The 6,000-nt window shown below is 36.1% G+C and overlaps 1 pseudogene; it reads left to right on the top strand.

The window, feature by feature from the left end:
• The first annotated feature begins 3,072 nt into the window (after positions 1–3,072).
• LOC116658041 overlaps positions 3,073–6,000 on the top strand; it is a 50,823-nt pseudogene continuing 47,895 nt past the window's right edge.

Below are 6,000 nucleotides of genomic sequence, written 5' to 3'. Positions count from 1 at the left end.
CCTGGGTACATAGTAGGCAGTCAAAAATTATTTGCTGAATAAATTAAAAGACTATTTTAAAAATGAATCATCCTTTCAGGAACGGGTGAGGAAAGGAAGCTGCATGAAGGAAAATGGTGCAGTAAATAATGATATTTGCCTGTTGTTCTTTGTGTGATATATATGTGTTTTAGTCTTAATTTGGTATCCCAGTTTCTTAATTTAATAGCTGTATTAAGGTGTAATTTACAGGCCATAAAATTCACACATTATAATTGTACAAGTCAGCCATTTTAGCTATTTCTAGAGTTGTGCAACTGTGTCCTCAAAAAGTCCCCTTGTGTCCATCCATATGCAGTTCGCCCTCCCCTCAGTGGCACCCTGATTTTATTTGTTTTTGTTTTTTTGGCAATCACATCTCAAAAGAATAATTTACACAGCAGTACTAATATAGCTTTGCACTTTTAGAAATGACACACTTAAATATGAAATCAGCAGTCATTGCTGAATGTAGGTAGCAGTATCAGACATTGGTGAGAAGAATGGACTTGAGTGTCAGACTGGCTGCAGTCTTACCCAGCTCCACCATTTACCAAGTTACCCAAATTATTTTCTGCCTCAAGCTCTTTATCTGTTATATGGGGGTAATAATAGCAGCTTACAGAGTTGTTGTGAGGATTAAGCAAACAGGGAAACAAAATTTAGTATAGTGGCCAGCTTATGTTATTACCTAAAAAATAGCCTTGCAGGTAGAGAGCAAAATTCAAATCAGTTTCTAAAGTATGTGTAAAATATGATCCAGTTCCTGCCTGGTTTGTAAACACGTATGCCTACTGCAGAATGTAAAAGCAGGCTAATTTCCAACAGAAAAGATCATTTCTCAGCATTTCTTTCAAAGGTAGTTGCAAAATCATTTTTACTAAATTTTCTGTGCCCATCTCTGACAGAGCTTTGACACCAGGGAGGTAATTATCTACTTTTTGTTAAAATCATGCTGACCATCAGAAAGTGTTCTGAATTATATTTTAGCCTTTATGTTGGGAAATACTGTGAGACTTCTTCTAAATTAATGGGGGGAAGGGGCATTCATTGTAGCTCTTGTAGCCTGATAAGCCTGCACTAAATTATCTTTTTTAAATTTTAATTAAAGTAATTAATTAATTTTTTGCAGGGGGGTGGTAATTAGGATTTTTATTTATTTTATTTTTAGAAGAAGTACTGGGGATTGAACCCAGGCCCTTGTGCATGCTAAGAATATGATCTTTCACTTGAGCTATACCCTCCCCCTAAATTATCTTTAATAAGGTCTTTTTCTCTGTTTTGTTATTTTCTTTTATGTACAGATGCACAAAGCAGGGTCATCAGAAGCCTCTCAATTCCAAAGATGATAATAGTGAAAAACATTGCACAGTGACAGTGAATCCTTGGCATATGAAGAAAGATTGTAAAGTCCTGAATGAATTAAGAAGGTATTGTTACATTAACATACATGTAACCATGGCTCTCTTACCTTTATTTTTCACTTTATAATGAAGATACTCCCCACCCGTCAAGGTTGCTTTGTTTGATATAGGGAATATCTAAAGCCTTTTCTGCAAGTTTTTTAAATAAGTAAGAGCAGGTAATTTATCAGAAGTGTGAATGGTGTAATCTGCTCTGTCTAGTATGGTAGCCACCAGCCACATGTGGCTATTGTGAATTGAGATGTTCTATAAGTGGAAAATACATAATAGATTTTCAAGACTTCGTACAACAAAAATAATGTAAAATATTTATTAATAAGTTTTAAAAGTGTTAATCACACTTTTGAAATGATAGTATATTGGATATTTTGGGATAAATATAATTATTACTGGAATTAATTTCACTTGTTCCTTTTTATTTTCTAAATGGGATTACTGGAAAATTGTGACTTGCACTATGTTTCTATTGACAGTGCTGGCTTCTAACTTATTGCAAATAATATGAAAAGAAAACTTTGATTAAAAATTTTGTAATTGAGTAGTTGATTTACATCATATTAGTTTCAGGTGTACAACACAGAGGCTCAACATTTTTATAGATTATATTCCATTTAAAGTCACCATAAAATAATGGCTATATTTCCCTGTGCTGTATGATACAGCCCTGTAACCTATCCATTTTATACATAGTACTTTTTACCTCTCAATCCCCTACCCCTTCCTGCCTCCCCTCTCCTCCTTCTCCCCATTGGTAACCACCAGTCTGTTCTGTGTACCTGTGAGTCTATTTCTGTTTTATTATAGTAATTAATTTGTTTTATTTTTTAGATATACATATAAGTTAATACATAGAATATTTGTTTTTCTTTCTCTGACTTATTTCACTTAGCATAATATCCTGTAGGTCCATCCATGTTATTGCAAATGGCATTATTTTATTTTTTATGGCTGAGCAGTATTCCATTGTGTGTGTGTGTGCATGTGTATATATGTGTGTATATATGTAAATATACATATATATATAATATACCACACCTTCTTTATCCAGTCATCTGTCAGTGAACATTTGGGTTGTTTCAGTGTCTTGGCTATTGTAAATAGTGCTGCTGTGAACATTGGGGTGCATGTGTCTTTTTGAATTATATTTTTCTCCAGACATATACCCATGAATGGGATTGCTGGATCACACGGAAGTCTATTTTTAGTTTTTTAAGGAACCTCTATACTGTCCTCCATAGTGGCTGCACCAATTTACATTCCCACCAACCGAGTAGGAGGGTTCCTTTTTCTCTTAAAAGGTCAAAAATTCTCTACATTTATATACTTTCCTTACAGTTTAGGACACAATTTGGCAAAAGCCAGATAGAATTTAATAGCAGTAAATACAGTATTTTTTTTAAATGGCCATGCATTATGGATAGATATGTTATTGATGAGTTGGTTCCCTATTTTTGTAGATGCAGAAGTTTTTATAGCTTCACAGACATTTCAGTCTTGCAGAGAGAAAAATTTCTTTGCATTTTGCTGAACTTGTCCGGGTGGCTTTATCGAATTTGGTCCAGGCCTGCAGAGGTGAATACACATCCAAACCTGAACCATTTGAATGTCTGCAAGATTTTAAGAGTCTAGAATGTCAGATCTGGACTATAACTCTGGTGAATGACATCAGTGAGTGGACTCAAGAAAACTCCATTTGAGTGCAAAACCTTTCATAAGCCAAAAAAGGCTTTGAAATTGTGGCAAAGCCAGAGACTTTTGTGCACCACATATGGCCACAAACCCATGGGGACAACCACAGGCCTTCTGGAGTGCCAAGGGAATTCCATGTGAGGAGTCCAGCACTCACAGGAATCCAACAAGTCCCTGCCAGCCAGAGCACCTTCATTGCTACTGTGCTGTTTTGAGCAAATGTCTTTTCATCAGGTTCAAATTGGTTTGTTGTTATTTTTTGCATAAAAAAAATCAAACAACTTCTTGTTCCCTTGGTGAAAGTAAAAGCCTAACATTTTCTGATTTCTTTTGACAGAGAAAACATGAGCCTATGAATCTAAACTCATCTGTGATGGTCTGCAGCTGGGAGCAACCAGATCAGTGTCAGTCCCTTTGCAGCCATTGGCTGGGAGCCTGCATGTTACCTGGAATGATATTTGAAACATGTCACCCTAGCCGTGCCTTTGCTGTGGGCTGGGAGGCGAGTCAGTCAGAATCTGCATTATGGAATGTATGTTTCAGATCCAAAGCTAGGAGATCTTTTTTAATAGCCAGAGAATGTAGTCATAAATATATCTATTAATGTATTTATGCAAGAACCTTTTTAAAGATTTTTTTATTATAAAAATTTACCCCCAAAATTGAAAATGAAAGAACAGTGGAATTAAAAATCATCTGTACCTTAATTATACATAAAGAATCTTAAAATCCTTCTAAACTATTTTTTTTCAAATGTAGATATTTTTCCCTTCCAAAAAGGAAAATTATTATTTCACATTTTTTTGCTTTTTCCTTTTATTATATATTCCATATCAATAAATATAATTCTTTTAAATCCCTTTTAATGGCTGTTTAACACTATATTGAACAGATATGTAAATAGTCCTAGGTTTCAGAAATTTAAAAAATTGTCATTACAATACCACTGCAAAGAATATTTTGGTGTTTCTATTTTTAGTTACTAATTTGGACTAAAAATTAACAAGTTTGCTTTTCTTCATCTAAAACATTGGTTATTTTATTAATGAATTGTAAGGATTTTAAATAACTTTTCAGTAATTTCAACAAAGAAATTATCTTTAAGGCAAAAATGTATGATGGTTTGCAAATCTATTTTTATTATATCTTCACTTTTACCAGTGTCATATGTGTGTGTGTTTGCACAAGTGCTTTAACTACCAGCAATGTAAGAAAAATCTGTGTACTAAAAATGTGAAAATAGTTTCCTGGTTTGTGTTTTCATTCTCCCAATATAGGTTTTGGATGACAAGCTTGTATTTGCAAAAGTACACACCCTGTGGGAGGTGCTCTGTACATACGCTGAGATACTGCACATAAAATTGCCTCTGAAGCCCAATGATCTGAAAACCCGGTCCTCAGCCTTTGATAATTTCAGCTGTTTTATGAAAGTCCTCCAAGTGGATGAAAGTATCATCAAGCCGGAGCAAGAGTTTTTCATTGCCCTATTTGAGAAGAGCTGCGTGAATGACTTTTATATTCAGGATAGAGATACATTCTTCAATCCAGCCACCAGAAGCCGCATTGTAAGTCTAAACCGAGTTTAGCTGCTGTCTTGGGGGTGATTTAGAACCTGCTGTTGAATTATCAGTGATTTGGTTTGGTTGGTTTGGTTTGGTTTTTAAAAGCTGCCCATAAAAAGGAAAAAAGAGAAAGAAAAGAAATATGCCTACAGATTCCTGTTAGGATAGTAAACAGTGGCTGGTTAGTTACCCTGTATAAACCACACACTCTCTTAGAATCTTTTTAGGTTTACTTCATCCTTTCTCAGATCAAGTATCAAGTAAGGGACAGTGTTAAAAAAAATTCGGGATTAACAGGCTTGTGAGCTCCGGGATCTGCAAGGCAGCTTTCCCTCCCCATGGTGTAAGTCAAATGGCAGAAATGAAATAAAGCACCTCATGTATCCTCCGGTGTTAACAGGAAAAGGCTAATCTTCTTGACCTTGTTTCTTCCTGGGTAAAATGAAGATAATATGTCAGGAGGCGACAAGCTCATTTAGGGCAGGAACCATGTTGTCTTGTTCACTGCTGAATCCCAGGCACCGGGAAGGCTGAGTTTAACGAGTGAATGAATGAACTGTAGTTCCCCCAGAGTTACCATGTGGGGCAGTGTGGATTAGCAGCTAAGAGCATAGACTCGAGAGGGGAGGGTACAGCTCAAGTGATGGGGTGCATGCTTAGCACGCATAAGGTCCTGGGTTCAGCCCCCAACACCTCCTCTAAAATAGACAAATAACCCTAATTACCTCCCCACCCCCCACCAGAATTACCTTATTATCTCCCCGCCACCAAAAAAAAAAAAAAAAAAAAAAGGAGAAGTGGCCAAGAGCGTAGACTCAGGCTGGAACACCTGTGCTGGTTTCTCGCTGTCGACCTTGTAAAAGTCATTTAGCCTCTGTGTTTATCAAGTTCCTCATCAATAAAATGGGGATAATAATAGTACCCACCTCGTAGAGTTGCTATGGGGATTAATGAATCTGTGTCAATGTTAGAACAGCCCTGGCTAATAGTAAGTACTATGCATCTGTCAGCTCTTTTCATAATTACTGACAGATGTTATTATCAACCAAAGAAGTATTAGTTCTTTGTAAGGGAAATGCATGTTAGACCATTTCATTTATCATTTTCTGTAATTCAGGCTTTTTCCCTCTGAAATACCATTTTCTGTCTGTGCACTAGTAAGTCACAGGGCTTTCCAAATTTCATCTGTCTGAGTTCTTGTCATGATGGCAATACTGCAGAGTGTTGACATTTTTTAGGGACTCCGTCTGAGATGACAGCAACCCCTCAAATTCAGGAGCACTTCTCTAACTGATAACATCTCGCAT

The sequence above is a fragment of the Camelus ferus genome, chromosome 19 (assembly GCF_009834535.1).
Source record: "Camelus ferus isolate YT-003-E chromosome 19, BCGSAC_Cfer_1.0, whole genome shotgun sequence".
NCBI classification, from domain to species: domain Eukaryota; kingdom Metazoa; phylum Chordata; class Mammalia; order Artiodactyla; family Camelidae; genus Camelus; species Camelus ferus.
The sequence above is the reverse complement of the archived record's forward strand: the minus strand, read 5'-3'. Positions and strand labels throughout refer to the sequence as shown.